The sequence below is a fragment of the Haliotis rubra genome, unplaced genomic scaffold (genome assembly GCF_003918875.1).
Source record: "Haliotis rubra isolate DU_JTF1 unplaced genomic scaffold, ASM391887v1 Scf3, whole genome shotgun sequence".
Taxonomy (NCBI): domain Eukaryota; kingdom Metazoa; phylum Mollusca; class Gastropoda; order Lepetellida; family Haliotidae; genus Haliotis; species Haliotis rubra.
In genome coordinates this window covers 7113271-7133604 of record NW_025766968.1, presented here as the reverse complement: position 1 = coordinate 7133604, position 20334 = coordinate 7113271, and the positions used below count along the sequence as shown (strand labels likewise).

The window sequence follows — 20334 nt, the reverse complement described above, 5'->3', positions numbered from 1 at the left end:
TAATGCAAGCAGCAAAACATGCCTGGCTTTGTTAGTCCGAACACTGGAACTTCTTGCCACCTCCCCTCATTGTTGATAAAATAAAACTTCTTACTAATCGCTGCGACTTTAGCAAATCAGAAATAACTGTCATTCACACAAACTTCCTCTCTGATGTCAAATGCCAGGTCACAAATGGGTCTTTCCTCCAGATTAAATTTTGATTTTCTTACTTTTAAAAATTCAAATATTCTTTTCTTGAATTGCCCCGCGTTACTAACCAAATAATGAAAGGAACTACCTCCATTGATCTGAAGCTGAACGCATGTCTGGTTCATACAAGGACAATCACATTCTTTGTTGTACAGCATCTTTGGCAATCAGAATGTAACCAGCTTAAGACGTTATGGCCAGGAGTTGACATTGTTATTGAAACGTTACTCTATTTCAAGCTTGGCCTGGTCACAAAGCCCTAGAAACTGGAATAGATGACTAAGAGAGTTTATAAAGAACACGTTCGAAATAATCGCCAAACTTGGAAATGAAATTTGTGATAAAGGTTTCAGAATCGGAAGTGTCTATGACCGGATCTGTTAACTCTTAAGCTCAGCGCATGCGCGGGCGGAAATTCATTTTTACCGGAGTTACGCCTGGTGAACCTTATTCAAGTGTGCGCGGAATTTGAAAGAGGCAATCTAGCCCAGTGCTTCCCGCATCACTGGATCGTTCCGTTATCTAAGTAGATTAATCTAAAACTGCTTCTCCTTCAAAAGACCTTTCACCTAAGTCGCATTTGCTACAATAATGCATCGGCCATCTTGTTTTTTTCTGCTCTGTACTCACTTCAGAAGAGCAGAGCCTTAATGACTGTAGCCAGTTACATGTGAAGCCAAAAGTTTCCGGAGTTATTGCCTTGAACTTTAACAGAACTCTCGACAAAATTTTCCCGTGAATTTTGCGGCGAGGCATAAAAAGGAAACTGTCTATTAATAATCGTGAACTTCAAAGAGTGCGAGTAGGAATCGATCTCGTACAAATTAGCGTCCATATCTGTAATCGGGCGATTTGGCAGTGTCGTTACACCACCATCTTCAGTGTTCTGCAATTTATAACCGAAATCTAGATTCTTATCTCGACTTGTGGATAAATTGTGGTTATTGATGACAGAAGGTGATGTAGATTTCTGTTTTAATTTGTGTAGCGGGCACGATTTTACATGATGGATTTCAATTCCTTGCTTGTCAGTTTCAAATGAAGTTTCCACAGATGTAAACCGCAAATTGCCGTTTCCAGAAACTTTCATGATGCCACGGATAAGGTTGACAAATATGACAAATGACCTGAAAAAAAATCCAATTATTCCAGAATGTGTATTTTGCAGTTTGAATAAGGGGACGTGGCCGAATACTAGAAATAATGATCTTCATTATCAATCATTTTTAACATCATTACAGGTTAAATCTTTAAAAAAAGTTGTAATAAGGGTGACAAACGGCAAATTATTAATCATGTCTTGAGAGAGCATTACATTTCTAATTAGTGATCAAATTTTACAAAGCTTTATGTATTTCTTTTATTCTTAAGGACACGTTTCAAATATTAAATATTACGATTGGATTGACTTTCCATGAATGATAAAAACTGTAATGATACACAACCATTATTGACCAAAATGTGAAGAAGCACTTTTTGCATTGCCGATGCTCGAAGTGTGTCCTAGAATACAGCACAAAATTATCCTATATGTCATTGTACATTTCTGCTGCTGATATTACAATGTTTCGAGAAATAAATATGTAATGATGTCAATGAGAACGCTGACTTGAAGGCATTCTGACTTTTCTGGACTTCTGAACACTTCTGTAAACTAACCAATATATCTGTAACTCAGATCATATCAACTTTGAAAAATAAAAGGTTTAAAGATACACATTCTTACTCCACGGGGATATATATCCATCAAGTTGAGCAAGGCGGATGGTTGTTTATGTTGCTCAATCTCTTGTTAGATATACGTGCAATGAAAAATCTATCGTCTATCTAATATACTTTTTTCTTCAGTCTGGCCTGGGGTGTTTTTTTTAACCTCGATTTAATCTGCCGAATTGATGATATAAAAAATTTGAATATGACTATATCAACATGCATATTTGATCGAAAACGTTTAAAAAAATGTACATTAGTAATTTCTTTTACAAGAAATATACGTAAAGATATTACTTAATCGGATGCTGAGATGGAATACACATCAGTCCTAAGTTGTATTATTCTTCGACTCATATAGTGCACCAAAACATATACTGCTATCATTTAACGTATTTTAGAAATTGTTTAGAGCCTGTGTTCGGTAACCAGTTCATGTTTTAAGAAGTAAGTTTCTTACCCATTATTTCGTTAAATTCATTCTCCACTCTGTTGAAACCTTAATTCAATTAACTGTGAAAACACTTCCTCATACTTGTATATGTGCCTCTAAGTCCATCACTTGCTTGATAACCGTGTTAGAACCTTCGCCGACACGTCGCTCCTATTGTAATAAAAGTTACCAAGCAATGCATTATTAGCCTTCATTACAGGCAAGGAACCAGGCTTGCTGACCTGGTTAATCGTAGATCGATGCTCATGAGGTCAGTCACTGGATTGTCTAGTCCAGATTCGATTATTTACATACCTGTAGAAAGAACATTGCTGAATGTGGCGTTAAAAAGCAGCCAAACAAACAGACTTTTTAAAAATACAGTTTTAGACGTCAATGACCCTTAACCCTTTTGAGCTAAATAAACAATAAACACTAATTAAGACACGCAAGCATATCGTACAGGCATTCATACCCTATTAACGTGTGACGTAGCTTTGCAAAGGTTAATGACATCAGGTAGCGTGACTGGGACATACAAACCACACACCTGTCAGTCAAGTGTTACTTGTGCCCAGGTGTATCTAATGTACACGCTTCATTTCGTGGCAAGAAGTAGAGGACCCTGGCTAATAAATAAGTCATTTCGAGACGGTGGGTGGCGGCCGCCGAACGGGACAAAACGTCGGGCTGATGAAGGCGACTCGCTGAAACGCTGATGCTCTTTGCCAGTTTCATGGATGGAGATTCTTTTCAAGAAGCCTCACAATCCACATCCGTTTCAGTTAGCAAAACATCTAGATTTTCGTAGAATCCAGGATTTACTGCAATGTAGATTTATTTATTTATTTATTTATTTGTCCGTCCATTTATTTATCCATCCATTCATCCATCCATCCATCCATCCACCCATTCATTCATTCATTCATTCATTCATTCATTCAACAGCTTACAGGAGCAATGTTGCATCATTTCGTTCATGTGTTTTTAAGAATATGTTTTCTAATACTAGACTGAAAGCGGGTGTTTTGTTCTCATACTGGTCATATATCAACATAGGTGTCTTCTGACTGCTGTTTCTACACCGAACCCGCGACACTTAAGAATCTGATCAAATATGTCGAAGCTTTAAAACTTCACTCCCCGCGACCACCATAAAAGAACAGGAGGTATCACATCACCTTGGCTCAGACCGCAACCCTATAATTATTGTAATGGAAACAAATTGAAGAAAAAGTTAGCCTTTGTCAAAGAACTAATTGGTTTTAATTACATACGGGCGCCTTCAGATCATGGAGAAGGGTGTATTTCATTCTATGTAGGCCTGATACCCACAAACAGATTTATCTGTTCGTGACAAGACATATAAAGAAGCAGTGGTTTAGCTGAAAACTCATTATGTAATTCTAGGTTTTGTCTTGCTTTAACAATATCTGGCTCGGCCTGGAGACGATACCTCATTATACGTAACTGTTATGCTTGTAGGCTATGGAAGATTTTGGGCATCGTGTTTCTTAATGGGTATTTCCACTAAACATTAGTTCGGGTAAAACAGAAATAGGTGTCTTTATTCTTGCGGAAAGTCTTGAATGACGTGAAACATCTTAAGTTATGCACCACACATATACTACTAGATGTATACATCTGTGTAATCAAGTCAAGCATCGCTACGTGTCCATTTCCACATATAGAGCATATATATTTGACTTTGTCAAAAATGAAAGATAAAGGATATGAAACTGATAATTTCAAATGGACATATTTAGGGAAGAGTGCAAATCTTATTTCCAGGTTAATGCATCATGATTACGAACAACGAATATTTTATTATACTATCTTGATTTAATTCAGTACTTCGCTTACTAGTTCAATTACTTGATAATGAGTGATTGAGTAAGTTTGGTTTTACGCCGCACTCATCAATATTCCAGCTTTATGGCGGCGGTCTGTAAATAATCGAGTCTGGACCAGACAATCCAGGGATCAACAGCATGAACATCGATCTACGCAATTGGGATACGATGACAAGTGTCAACCCAGTCAGCGAGCCTGACCACCCGATCCCGTTAGTCGCCTCTTACGACAAGCAGTGGTTGCTGAAGATCAATTCTAACCCGGACCTTCACGGGTTCAATTACTAGTACTTGATAAGAGCGTCAAGATAAGGACATATGGCCTTTCTTTAACTTTAACTGTTATGATAGTGTAAATAAAGATACAATACCATTTCCATGTGCGGTTCCGATTATATTATGCATGCTTGTGATGAAGAGGCGAGCGTATCCTCGACGGTGGCACAATCACACGAAAAGGCAAGTAAATGGGTCACCAATAAACGCAGGACTGACTGACTGAGTTTGGTTTTACGCCGCTTTTAGCAATATTCCAGCCACATCACGGCGGGGGACACCAGAAATGGGCTTCACACATTGTGCCCATGTGGGGATTCGAACCCGGGTCTTGGGCGTGACGAGCCAACGCTTTAACCATTAGGCTACCTCACCGCCCCTAAACGCAGGAACATGTGGTACTGGTCAAAACAGGGCATTGCAGGGCACTGGCCACGGTCACCAACAACATGTGGAGATCCGGGTTAGAACTGGTCCTCAGCAACCCATTTTTTGTTGTAAGAGGCGACTAACGGGATCGTTGATTTCATCATATCTCACTTACGTAGAACGATGCTCATTATGTTGATCACTGGATTGCTATAATGTTGCTGGGTACGGCGTCAAACAACAAACGAACCAAGTAACCGACAGAATCCAAATCAGCAGTGTAATCCTAAAGGGATGTAGCGTTTGGTAGAAAGTGGATTTTATATCAGAAGGTTTCTATAGTGTCTTGAGAAAGTGTTCTATAATCACCATACCCCCGGGGAAGGTCCGGATAAGAAGTGGTCTTCAACTTATGCTTGTTTTAAGGCGTCTGATGGGATCTGATATGGCCAAACTCACTAACTTGGTTGATGCAGTCGTATCCCGGTTACGTAGATCGATGCTGCTCACGGTCATTCACTGCATTGCATTGCGTACTCCAGACACGGTTATCTACAGACCGCCGCCAACCTGCTGGACTATCGCTGAATGCGGCGTTATACAAAAGCGAACCAACTAACTCTTGCGAATGCACCGTTTACTTATATATACTGACCTCATACAGACCCGGAAACAAATAGATCCAAAACTGCCAATGCAAGTCTAGAATAGTCTGGATATTTTCATTATATTTTCTTTTCATTATGAACGTTTTTTCGGTAAAATATGTTCATGTGTTGTTAGCCATGGCCTCTGGTATGGTAACCCATACATCAAGTATGATGATGAATTCTAATTAATATGTCATATTCTGTTTGTCTTTAACGATTGATAACAAGGTATACGTTTTCCTTCAAGCTAACGAGGTTTAACTGTATTTCTGTAAATACGCCTAGTTGCTGACTCACAGATGGTATCATATCAAATTTGACATTTTTTATTCATTCGACCCAAAATAAAAACTCGTCTCTAAGGTTCATGAGGTAATTCGAAGGCAACGACACCGTCGATGAAAATCACCCAAGCAAACACAACACATAGCTACTTGATACTACACTCTCTTACTATCTGTTCCCCACATATGTCTCAGAACACTCACGCTTTTTGCATGAGTCATATTTTGTAGTTTAGCAGTCATATCAATGTCAAATGTGACTCTAAGGGTAGTTTTACAATCATCAATGTCATCCACTAAACGTTTTCATAGCAAGGCCTGGTTAACGTTAGAGCGTTACAGTAGTGGTGCTTTCTAGTTAACCTACTGTCATAAGCCCTAATGTAATATTTCCGCCACAGCGGACGGACAGTTCCAACAGGAAAAGATCCAGTTCCTCTTGGGAAAGGCTGATACAGCTACGTTAAGAACATGTCAGGATGTGCTCTAAATCGACATTGTCCCTAAAATATCTGCCATCTTATTGTCTTTTTCTGCTGGAACAGCTGTTTTGTGGTCGTAAATTTCAATAAGGACGTTGACAAAGACCACGTTCCTGCTGTCTGGTCGTGACAGAGGACCCACCTTCGACCCCGTTCACCAGCGCTCTGGAACAAGATTAGCCAAGCAATATGGCACAGTACTTGTAACAACATACACTGGCGGCCATTACGGGGCATTAGATTGAAATAAAAGCGCGCACGAGGGACCCCAGCCCTAGCTTTTCATCGCGGCTAATCTAATTGGTTTCGCGCAACATGGATGCAGTGCCTCCTCTTGAATATGAAATATAACAATGTCCACCAAGAATGAAATTTGATGAAGTTTTCCTCACTTATGACGTCACGGTATTCTCGCGAGATCTGACCAGATTGAGATTTATGCTGTGAAAATGGAACGGTGTTTCTCGAGATGACGCGAGACAGCTTGTTTCCTGTGTGGCACTTTGACACGGGGTATTCAAGACGTATCTAGATCCTGTGGCGGATTTGTATTGTATAATTAGGGACAAAGGGAAAGACAATTTGTCAATGCTTTTCACCGATGAATAGGAAGAGGGAAACAGACGTATGCAACGTGTCTGGCATAATATATCTCTTGTCACAAATTATTGCCATGCAGCGTGAAAGCAGAATGCATGTCGTAATCATGGTTCTAAAATACCGCAACACACGCGTGGTAGTGAAAGAGATTACACGTCCTGTGGTTTCAGCTTCGCAGATAATAAATTCTACTGCACGTGCATGCATTCGTTTCGCAACCTTGCAAGTCCTTTTTCTCTGAGTCATTATTGTATCAAAAGACCCGTTTTGAAACTCGGGCTTAGGATTCTGAAATTGATGACAGCCTGCGGTTTTCCCTTTCAAATTTCAGCTCACAAAGAAAGACACAAGCTGGAGATTCTGTTTTTGTGCCTTTAATATCGTTATGGAATTCGGTTTGAAGGACATGAGACGTAAATGACATCATTAAAGACGACACCGAGAACATTGTACCTTTTATTCAACAATACACGTTACAACTCACTATAGCTTACCAAAACCCAGCTCTTTGATTAAGCGTATCTTATCTTCTGCACCAGATGTTGCACATTATATTTGAGACGTATATTCAAAATACACTGTTTAAAAATCCATCTCGGCGTCTTTGACAGGCATTGAAATCCCTAAAACAGGCATAAAATGCGCGCTGATTTTTTCCACGGGATTATATATTCTATCACGTGGTCCCTATAGAGAAATGAAAGTTATTTTTATCAATAGCTTTTTTTGAATTTCCATTCTGTTTTGTCACTTTCATGTGAAAAGTCAAAGCTATATAGCTTACCCAAGAGAGAACCTTTTAGCCGTGTGAGTTTCCCCTCTATATCAGCGTCTTTGCAGATCGCTGAGGTGTCTTTCTATCAAGGACATGCGAGCTTGACGTATGTACATTTCTTTGCCAAAGTGACAATTTTATGAACAAATTAATGTGATTTATGTCAGGCGGTGTCTTTGAAGCTTAACGCTGGTAATTATGATGGTACTTAGTGATTAAATACTGCTTCGGAGCCTGCATTAACATCTTATGTAGGGCGTAGGCCCATGCAGACATAAACACGCGTGCCTTATGGACGGATTAAGCGGATGAATTGAAAATCTTGCAGACTAGCTAGCGGGGAAACAAATTCTAACCTTGTAATACTATTGTTTACACCCAGACGCTTGAGGAAAACATTTATGAAATCTGGATTTTAACCAAACACCACTCATAAAAATTAGGAAATGCCGAAGCTGTCGAAACGTTTGAGTAACTGTGGTACTTTGAGTTTAGAGAGAATTAATATCAGTTTCAGCGGGTTTTTGTTTGTTCTTTCGTTCGTTTGTTTTTTTGTTTGTTTGTTGTTTAGTTGGTTGGTTGGTTGGTCTTGTTTTTTTAATAACAGTCTAGTATTTACAGGAATATTAATATTCAGTTTCTTTCCGTATTTAGGACAGTTAAATAGCGTATGTGATATATTTCATCCGTTGTTGAATATGATGATGATGAGGAGGAGGAGGAGGAGGAGGCTGAACACGAGGTTCGAACCCACAATTAGTTGATCATGGTTGCTAAGGACGCACAACCCCCACCACCACTCCCACCCCCCGAGCGTCTCACACCAGTAGGGTACTTACGCTGTCCAGGAACCTTTTGAATAATGAAAAGCCGTATCCAGTAATATATCATCCATGTTTATTGCCGATTTCTCATACCTTTTAACTAACAACAAATGGTCAACAAATTACAATAATCTACCGATATGTGCGGGGAAACACACTTACAGGACATTAAAAAATGACATTGCTTTATTGCTAAGTCCCACTTAAAAAGTGAGAGCGTCACATGAAACGAAGAACAGCTCAGCAAACCCTAAACGACCAAGACGTTTTATTGCGATATTCCCACCGACTCTGCCCCTCAGCACTACTGTCAGGGAAAACCGACAACTTTGATCCCAGATTTCGTGTAAAGGAGTGTGTACATCATACTGCCGGACACGTGTTGCGTGCGACGCCGGCGTAAGTCACGTGCTAAACTACCTCGACTCCGACGTAATGCTACTATTACTTCAGAATTTGGAGATTTATTCCTGTTGAACCCCAACATGACTGGATGAAATGGACGTATATTATGACCATTTTATATGTAGTTGTTAACTAATTTTGTAGGTACCATGTTACGATAAAGCTGTCAACTCTTGTCTGCGTTAACATATAAACGTTAAATGATTTTATTCGAGTCTTGCTGTATGTTCGATGTGCTTTTTACAGCCACTCAACGTGCAGGGTTTTTTTACACTTTCGGGAGCTAAATTTGATATTGTTTAAACATCCGTTTTATCTTATATTTGTTTTAGATTTAATTTGGGTTACAGGTTGAGACATAAATCTTGTTAGCAGCCAGGATGAATTATGACATCATATAGTAGATTTCTTTTCAGCTTTTGTTCTATCATAAAATATATGCCAGTGGGGTAGCCTTGTGGTTAAAGCGTTTTGCCGAAGTCTAGGGTCGATTTCCCCCATGGGTACAAGGTGTCAAGTCCATTTATGGTGTTGCTGGAATATCGAAAGCGGCATAAAACCTCACTCACTCATTCACTCTTTATATGTTTCTGGAAGTGTAGGTGAATATTATTAAATTCCTGTAATTAGTTGTATATGGTAAATTCATCTGATCATGTTCTTATATATATTTCAACTTATGTTAAGTGACCAACATCAACGACGTCCCGGACTCATGGTCCTTTGAAATTTATTATTTTATAACTTGATAGGACACTCCCAAGCGACGCGACTGACTGTGATAATGTTTCTGTTTCTCATCATCAACTTTACTGTCTGTAAACAAGGACTCTCATAGTTTAAATATTTAAGACTCATCATTTTCAATCCTCCAAATGTTATTGAGCAAAGATTTTATGAAGGGTTTTCTTAGCAGAGGAGTTAAGAAATGTATGCACTGAAGCTGTAGCATTGTAGGAAGAACAAACACGTAACCCATGTCATTTGTCGAAATAATAGTGTCGCGTGAACGTTAGGGATCTAAGGCCCCCTCACTGTACAATTCAATCGCTTAAGGATCATTACTTCTATCTCGCGACTTGGTGAACGGAAATTCGGAATTCTAGTCAATGGCTACTGGAAACTGCTTTTTAAATAATTGTTTGTAAATTGCCTAGTTGAGGTTTTGTGGCAAGTATTCAATTGATGGGGAGTTTCGTGATCGTTGAGCATATTAAAGAAACATTAGATACGTGAGTATTTCCAAGGCGAACACAACTTTGCAATACCGCTTTAACTATAGAAGCCCTTCAGAGCCAAGAAGGGGGTTAGTCAGGGTGACGCTCTAAGTGTCAGATTATTCGATAATGATAAAACGTTAACTGGCTACACAATAAGTAGCCAATCTTACTGATTGGGTAGATTCAACCAACACAAAAGGGCGATAGTTCGTTCAATGATCACAGACCCTGATTACCCATAAAGAATCTCCAACTTTGCATCTCTTAGGTTTTGGGCTTTAAAATGCTTTGTTGGTTTTTGCTACTGAAATACGTGTGACGTGGTTCAGCTGTGTGACGCAACATTTAGAAGTCAATTAAGCGTGGTTGGAGCGCTAAATCATCATTAAGAAATTCTCAAAAGCAAATGGCAGTTTTCCAAAAGGGAGTGAAGCTGCATATGTTTTTTTGTGCTTTTCTTTGCATCCTGTCTTTCTTTGGTTCGTAGAAATATTATGAAGACGATCAAAGCAGTTCATTCATTGACAAACATTCATCTGTCTGATTATGTGCATGCGATTTGTGTTTTTAGACCGTTTCACCGAAATGTCCACTTCGTCTCCTTTCAAACAAGACATTATTTTGGTAGCTCCGTTGATAAGTTTTTTAAGGGTGTACACAATTTAGATCCTATACATTACGGACGTCAGTAGAGGCAGGCATGCGTGCATGTATATTAAGTATTCTATAACCATTCAACAACGGAGATTTAACAAAAGATTTATTAATCATATTGGTTTATTACAGAAATACCTTTTGGAGATCTTTTCCCAAAGAGTAATACTTTCTTGATATCTTCCTAAAGCTTTATGTTTGACTTTATCATTATACACACTACTCCTTGGTACGTTATGAACCTGGAACACTGTTGATAAATAGTCAATCGATACCACTAAGCAGCCCTTAGTACAAACCCTGTCTATTTCCATTGTTCATATATGAACATATAGCTCCATAAAGGCCACTTTGTTGTCAATTTCTCATCTATTGTGTCTACAATAAATATTCTCCCTTGCATTGCACATTGTTAGTCGTGTTGCTTTCAAAGGTTGAAGACATTGTTGCCACTGATGGATTAATTGATTTCTTCTACTACATGTCTCTCTACCAGTAGACAATTACCGCGGTAAATGTCATCAGCGCTGCGCTGTCTCTCTGCTTCAGCTCATTTGGTGAGATGCCAGCTCTAGTATGGTACAAACACAGTCGTTAGAAACATGAGACTGGTATTTATGTCGAAGATATATCAAATTTCATAATTCAAAATTTTACGTTTAGATATGTGCGCATTACATTCGTGAATGGAAATAGTCTTAAAGGGTAAATGTCATTTTCAACAATTTTAATCTATACTCATGCCAATAATGGTTGTCACCCCCTTCATTTTTTTTATTGGAGAGGAGGTGTGGGGGTTGGGGTGGGAGGGTGACAACCATTATTGGCATGAGTATATATAAAGCTGCAATTTGCGTTTCCCATATCAGCATTGACAAGTGAAAAATAGAACTTGTCCTAAAGCAAATATATTATATCTTTATAAAAGTTAAAGCAATATTTTATCGTTCCTGCAGAAATAATGTTTAACGCTGCAACCTCTACCCAGTCTATGTCCCAGAACTTATTTACAAGCATCATTAGACCATCAATTACCTTTAGCAATAACAATAACTCTAGTCTAAATGTTATGTAACAAACAATACTCTAAATCATTCATAATATGGCCATAACGGTATTCCTTGCTAATGAAGACCGACATGGCTCTTGTCATGAAAGCATCCCATTGGCATGAGATGAAGATGGTGCGGAGCGAGCATATGATGCCACTACTTCGTTCCTCCTCGCCCATCACTTAGTGGCTTGACAACAGAAAGGCTCACAATTACTTACGTCATTAAGCGATGTATAAGGCTGGCTTACAAGTGATATATTTAAGCTACATTAAAATGTGTCTCTCGTGTAGCATTCCCTTCGTTATTTATGGACTTACGTCTTGGGTGAGTTTTAGATTCTTGTACGAATCTTGCTCTGAAGATGTTTGATCAGGGTTACATTCAAGGCTGCAGTGAAGCTTTGTAAAAGTTGTGTGTGGGTATGTGAAGGACAGTTCCACATTTGAACCATCTTTGACAATGTTTCATGTAATTCCTTATTTTCACTACTTTATGTTCCTGTGTTTTGTGCGGTGAACAGTTGGCTTGCTTGTTCTATAGACAATTGCTATGAGCTTGTTCAACAGACAGTGGTTAGTTACTTGTTCAACACAGAATGGTTTGTTACTAGTTCAGCATAGAGCGGCTAGTAACTAGTTAAACACAGAGTGTTAGTTACTGATTCCAATGGTAGTGGTTTGCTACTAGTTCAACAGACAGTGGTTACTTACTAGTTCAACAGACAGTGGTTACTTACTAATTAAACACAGAATGGTTAGCAGCTAGTTCAGCATACAGTGGTTAGTTACTAGTTCAACAGACAGTGGTTAGTTACTAGTTCAACAGACAGTGGTTAGTTACTTATTCAACAGACAGTGGTTAGTTACTAGTTCAACAGACAGTGGTTAGTTACTTGTTCAACAGACAGTGATTAGTTACTTGACAGTGGTCAACACTAGTTCACAGACAGTGGTTATTTACTAGTTCAACAGACAGTGGTTAGTTACTACTAGTTCAACAGACAGTGGACAGTGATTAGTTACTTGTTCAACAGACAGTGGGTTGCTACTAGTTCAACAGACAGTGGTTAGTTACAGACAGTGGTTTGTTGCTAGTTCAACAGACAGTGGTTGCTACTAGTTCAACAGACAGTGGTTCAGTGGTTACTAGTTGAACAGACAGTTACTGATTAGTGGTACTTGTTCAACAGACAGTGGTTACTTTGTTCGACTACTGGTTAGTTACTCTTTCAACAGACAGTGCTACTTTCAACAGACAGTGGTTACTTGTTCAACAGACAGTGGTTTGTTGCTAGTTCAACAGACAGTGGTTAGTTACTCTTTCAAGATTAGTTACTAATTCAGTGGTTAGTTACTAGCTGAACATAGTGTGGTTAGTTACTAGTGCAACCTGCAGTGGTAAGTACTAGTTCAACATACAATGGTTACTTGTTTGTTCGACAGACAGTGGTTAGTTACTCTTTCAACAGACAGTGGGTTGCTACTAGTTCAACAGACAGTGGTTAGTTACTTGTTCAACAGACAGTGGGTTGCTACTAGTTCAACAGACAGTGGTTAGCTACTTGTTCAACAGACAGTGGTTAGTTACTAGTTCAACAGACAGTGGTTAGTTACTTGTTCAACAGACAGTGGTTAGTTACTTGTTCAACAGACAGTGGTTTGCTACTAGTTCAACAGACAGTGGTTAGTTACTTGTTCAGCAGACAGTGGTTAGTTGCTAGTTCAACAGACAGTGGTTTGCTACTAGTTCAACAGAGAGTGGTTAGTTACTAGTTCAACAGACAGTGGTTAGTTACTTGTTCAACATAGAGTGGTTAGTTACTATAGTTCAACGGGCAGTGGTTTGTATACTTTCAAGATTAGTTACTAGTTCAGTGGTTAGTTACTAGTGCAACCTGCAGTGGTTAGTTACTAGTTCAACAGACAGTGGTTAGTTATCTGTTCCACAGGCAGACACTAGTTGTTACTTCTACATACTTCTAAATACGTACTACTTCTTCAGCCAAAGATTAGCTATTAATTGTACATACAAGGGTTACTGGTCAGTTCTGAAGAATGTAGTTCCACAAATGGTGATTATTACCGGATCTTAAGGCAGTGGTTAGTTGTTAGATCAAAATACAGCGTTGAGTTTGTAACAAACAGCCGAGAGTAGCCACTACAGACAGTGAACAGTTGCACTATAATGTGACATAGTATCATATATATAGTATACATATATATACTATGTGATGTGAAAATTGGAAACAAAGCCCCCACCTAAAGGAAAATAGATCACACGAACGTTCAGTGTAGTTGGTTTTGTTTTAGGAAAAAAAACTATTTGAAAAAGCAATATAAATTCATTGAATAGTGCTACAACCTTATTACAAATAGAACACAAAAAACAAATACGATATCGTTACCATCCTAACAAATGCTTTTAATCGACGTTAAGCAAAGCGAGGTGAGTAAACAAAATAATCAATGTTTGAAACAGTTTTCCGGTCAAGTTGGTGAGAAAGATCTGTCATTTTTCTGGCAAATAAGAATGACTCATTGCACTTAATACAAAGCATTAGACACTTGACCAAAATGCACGGCCTTTGGGTAAACCTCGAGTAATATAATCAATTCTGCTATGGCTGAGTTCAATAAAGGAAAAAGGTATATCTGATGTTCAACCTCAGGGATGTAATGCATGGTGTTGTTCTAAAGCACGTCTCTGCTGGCGCCTTTGAGCATCGTCTAAATGGCTTTCTTCTCAAAACGAGATAGGGCTACCATAGGCCTAGGGTAATGATGAACAGTTGGGTACAATGCTCCAGTCATGTATTGGGCAAATGTACTTGTCAGATCTTTCAGTTAGAAGGGGAACCGTAACCTTTGGACAAGAAGCCCACAAATCAACAGCCAACTCATTAGGGCAACGTCGAGCTTCCCCGCAGAAGGTTGGTTAATGTCACACTTGGGGCAAAGCAAAGCCCCTGGGGCAAACCCTCTCGCGTATAGACTTTTGAAACTGTCCAATCAGATCGGTTCTTCTGACGATCGATGCAGGGTTACTGTAGAAGATTGAAATTTAGTAAACATTTCAAATGCCGATGGATTTGACTTAATGACACAAGATTTCGTTTGAAGTTTATCTATATATATCTCCGATTTGGGTAAGCAATTCACAGTCCGTATAAATATAAATTGCCATTTGATTCTTATGTTGGAATCTGCTTTTGATTTATACCATTGGTATTTTCGATTTTGGTATTGATAAATGTGATCCGTTGGCATTTTTGTCAAATATTTTTTAGGCTATAGCTTCAAAACATTTTTTCTTTGAAAGGAGGAACCGAAGACGTTTATTTCTTTTATTTTTCACAAACAAATCTATTTTCGGATATCAAGCACTTCCAAAGAACAGTGTACTTTTGGGGTGTAGGGAATTTGGGGCTAGAGGTTTAAAGCTGGGGATGAATTACTTTCGTTGAAAACTCCACCTTTCCCCCGAGACGTTCATACTGTTATAATGGCAACACAGAAATTTTAATGCACTAATTGTCAACGTTTGAAAAACCTTTAATAGTATTCTGAACCTTAAACTTTCAAGATCGTAATAGTTTCTTTGCATATTGACTTCTTCTCTCTAACTTATTTCACTTTGGGTTCCTCCTTCAGGAATATGTGAAGCCGTGAAGTCTTTTCCTCCTAATGCTATGCCTCGTGATTTTTTATTGATTACCATTCACTAAATGAACATCTTTTGTCATTTCATGGCGTTACTGTATTCTTTGAAACTACCTTTAGATTAATTAATATAAATTTGCTCCTTTTTGATTTACAGAATGAGTAATAGATTTCACACCATCACATGTACATTTCGGTGTAATTTGGTGGCAGAAGGCTTTTTCATCCCTTCTGATTTATGATAATGAGAACGTCCATGTCTTTTGTTTGATGGACACAATGGAGAGGACAAATGGTCACGCTTTTCAGGAAAAAAGTGAACGAACAAAAGACAGTGGTCAAGTGAATGGGCGGGGGTCAGTCCTTATTGACCCGTTCATTACTTCTGATATTGGAGATAATTGGGCACAACATTTGGTGTGGTTTCGGTTTGGTCTCATACATCACGTTCCTGCAGATGACTGTGTAACATTTCATTTGTTGAAGACGCCGTTCCAGACTCTGAAATACGACTTGAACATGATAGCAGACTCATTTCATCTTTTTTAAATTCAAATTCAGATGCCCGTTTTGAAGTTTTGACCAGATTGATACATTTAAATCGCATCTTGAAAATGTGTTGGAGGATTTTGTAATTACAAAAGAATAATCGTTGATGTACGCCATCGTATGATCATGATGCCAAATACTGGATTGTTTGGTCCAAGCTCGACTACTTACAGACTATTATATAATGTTGGCGTTACTGGGTATAGCGTTAAACAACCAACAAACAACATATTGTGAGAAAACCGACAGTATTTTTAAAGATCTTGTGGTTATTTCACACGTGTGTGTACTCCACAAAATGAAGAAAAATGGAAAAAGACATTGAAATGGGATATACATTTTCATCAATCTTACATATGATGCTCTTAGATTGTTGACTGTTATGATGAAGATACTGGTTTTCATCCTCCCTGGCGTTCGGCATGAACGGGATAGATACAACCAGGACTGGCCGGCTCGGACTGTGTATAAGTAGAGTACCCACGTTAAGCTCCGGTATGGTAGAGTGTGCAGTAAGACGGCATAAATCCCCATAAACACATACCTGAATACAAGTTGCTGTAGAAGTGCAGTAATCTCGGACCCGAGGTAAAACCCAGTTTACCTTACCAATGGTATTTTAAAATCCTTTGGTATCCTAATCATCTGTAGGAATGACAATCGGATCCTTTTCACTTCCTGAATGTGTTTAATATCATGTGTAGGACGACTGTTGTTCTATCATGCTGTCCTATCATTAGTAATACTAAGTTATAAGTTAAGCTTATAAACATAATTATAACAATTCATTTTCAATATTATTCACATTTATATTATTCCGTGCCAGGGTAAACAGTGTTTCTTGCATGTTTACTCACGTTTAAGGTTATATGTACACAGAACTAAATTCACTATTTAGAAATACTATATGACGCTTCTCACAAGTGTTATATCAACGACATAATAACAACGTATTTGACACCCATTAGTGCACGAAACCAACAATATAACTATTTCGAAATATAAGGCAGTGCTGAATATTCAAGATTTGCACAGACGAAGTCATGCGTTAGAACCATCTAATAGTATTTATTTCTCGTTTAAAGGTACTTGTCAATTTCGATTTCTTAATATATTCACATTAATAGGACCATACATGTTTAACGGGTTGTAAGAAACCTTCTTGTTGTATTCCGTCCAAGCGTTCATACAACCCTATACATATTACATTGTCGTCATACAAGTATTGAAGCAAAGGCGCTTGGCCTCATTCAAACCTTATACGACTGTCAACCTATCAATTTCAACCTTCTAACGGGCTGAGGTGAGTTCACATTAAAACTGGTATTTAATCATTTATTCCATATCAAACTTTTGTAAGTGGAGAATATTTTGCTGATAACAACTGTTGTGAGGATGGGTAATGTCAAGCACCTGGAATGTCGAGCTGTTTCTTCACCTTCAACATTGAAATTCAACTCGCATTATCACCGGTCATGCATTTGCTATTTTTATTTTCAGTTCAATTCAGCATTCAGAGAAACTTTTCAAACCCTAATGCCACTTTTATGACCAACTGGGTGTTATAATGGCATGCAGAGTAAAACGCTTTTAGTCAGAAGCCAGCCAAGATATGATTTATGGGAGATTTTTTTTTTTCGAATTGAATAAATCAGATTTATTTCATGCCACCATGTAGGTACAGGTTTTGACAGAAATGCATGTCAGGTCGCCTCTCGTTCCAACCTTGATTCTCCGCGTCGCTTCTCGGTTCTAAATGTTTTTCAATTAGTTTATTTGTTAGGAGGGTGTCAAGTGGCCTGATTACACAACCACCCCTTGTATCACCCCGAAATCGCAAATATTTCGCACGAGGGCAGAGCATGAAATGGAACCCCAGTTGGTCGTGGATCGTGACCAAGATGTAAAACCCTTCTGCAAACTCCCCTGTTCTTAAGTGGGGGAATGACACCTTTTCCTTGGCCATTTTGTTTGTAAAGCTAATTTGCTTGAAGCGCCATTGCATACGGACTATAAACCAATTAGGGAGCCGTGAAGTTAGGGCACCCACGTTCGTTGATTTTTGTTTACTTTTCTTTTCAATCGTTTGCCTGCATGGCTTCGACTAATGCAGTGTGCAAATTTGGCGAGAGCAGCTTCCCATTAGGAGCAATGGGTTGTCATTTAGCTACCTGAAAGATATGTCATTGAAATTCGTGTCACTCGTCCAGTGATACATGTGTGGATTGGTGCACTATTTCAAATGAAATGACATAAAGGTGCCATATGGTATGTAATTTATTGACGTGTATTTCACATTAGCTGAACATAAAGATAATCTACTCTTATAAAACGTGATATTCGTTCATTTAGATATGTTTGGTGGATATTTATATGTGTGTATATATGTGCGACATAATGCAATACAGGCTACGAAAAGATTTCACGTCCACACCAACATTGCTGTGTCTACACTTATATTATGAAGATGATAAATAAAAAATAATCTTATGACGAAAACGATTTCATATTTTTTTTAATCATAAGAATGAAAATGCAGAAATTTGAAAAATCTGTTATTTACAAACATAATTTTTAATTCACAATTTCTCAAAATATACATATAACAGTAGAAAAAGCGTTTATGGAGAACATATGGTTTTAACTTTGTGAAAACATTAATAAAATTAATTACACCGGTACCATCATAAGGCTGTGAGATATGCTAACGGTAACTAAAACCGTTACAGTGGCCATTTACAGCAGAGATATAGGCTTACATTGGAAAAATAAAGATGCGAATAGGTAAAGGAAGAATGAGTTTGACTAAAGACATGTTGAATGTTAACGTAATTAATCTAACTAGAACAAATTGGGAGAGAGAATTCGTCCAATGTTTCGTTGAATCCAGGGTCTTCTTTCCTAAGTTACAAAGCATGCTAGGTACAGGTGGCTATGGAATGTCATTTTGCATGAGTACACTAGTCTGTGTTAATATGGCTTTGAATAAATTATTGTACCAATGATAAATGTGATTTCTTTAAGTTAAAACAAACATGAGTACACGATATATCAAAGTTTCTTTATGGAACCCCAAAAGTGTTACATATAGGTAATCACATGGCATTTTATACATTATTACGGAGCTTACTATATCATTTATGACGAAATGTGAACAAGGTTTAATAACAAATCATTTAAAGTATACTTTATATAATGAATTTGACCTTTTCCTTTTTAAAACTGTGTATTAGTAAAAAGGTCGCTTTCCTTTCATGATAAACCTAATAATACTTTCACAAGAGAAGTTGTAATGATGTGGTTGTATATTTCTCCACAGGGCTCATTAAATCTGCAACTGGAGTTTCAAAGTCAACATTTATTATAAGTGTTAGAGCATATACCTATGTGTAAATATCTACAGAAGGCTTTCCTTTGATCCTGAAGATTTTCAGGTTATTCAGCTGAGAGGAGTAAGGACAGCTCAGATCTGTTGCCATATTGTGAAACAGCCCAAGTTTAAGTATATATTAAAGTGTTTATCGCTGTATGTTTGTAAATGTGAACAATGCATATTTTGTTCTGACAATTTACCAGGGTAAGAAAAGGAGAAAACACTTGTACTTGCTTACATTAGTCAGAGGACATTCGCATTCCGATAGGGAATGGAAAATCCATTTTTAAAAATCAATGAAACATGAATTTCAAAACTTTATTCAGAAAACATTTAATAACACAATTGTACATCTTAAAAACCCTGTACATTTTGTGATGCATTGATCAATCGGACATCTCTGCTAAATGTCTACCTTGTAAAACATCCGCTGGACAAAAGGAAGAATATACTTATCTTCGACGGCGGGTAAAATAAAACGAGAATTTGGTTATTCAGATATGATGTATTTCATTCGGGTGTCTTAGTTGTGTGTTGGATCCAGAGTGTGTAATGTTTCCCTGACTGCTTGCGGCCATGTAAAGTTTTGATACTGTATATATTTATGTATAAATTCCAATTTTAAAATGTTAACTTCCCTATTCCAGCAGTGTATTTGATAAACAATCTTTGTGATATATTCTACTTTCAATTTTTCATATAATATACATTTACATAAAAACACCACTCCAGACATATTTATTAGAAATTTAAAATGACTTTAATCAGTATAAACGGATGAAAGAAAATTAGGCCTGTAATATTTCAGTGATGCAGCTAAATGGATTTGGTTCGAAATTGTATTCATGTATGTGGCCATTATTCACATTTTTTAAACAATTCGTATATTCTCCCCCGGGATCTCTCAAAAGTTCATGGCAGTGTTCAGTTATTCCCACCAACACTTAGACCAGGAATGGTTATCTTTGAAG

General features: G+C 37.9%; 1 protein-coding gene across 2 annotated transcripts in view; it reads left to right on the top strand.

The window, feature by feature from the left end:
- LOC124282485 overlaps positions 1 to 20334 on the top strand; it is a 65961-nt gene that overhangs the window by 18522 nt on the left and 27105 nt on the right. Inside the window, exon 1 of one of the 2 annotated variants that reach the window (XR_006900168.1) lies at positions 16441 to 16578. The exons of the other annotated variant lie outside the window; for it this stretch is intronic. The gene's annotated coding sequence lies outside the window, so the exon portion shown is untranslated. Of the gene's footprint in view, positions 1 to 16440; positions 16579 to 20334 lie in introns of those variants that run through there. 2 annotated transcript variants of the gene reach the window in all.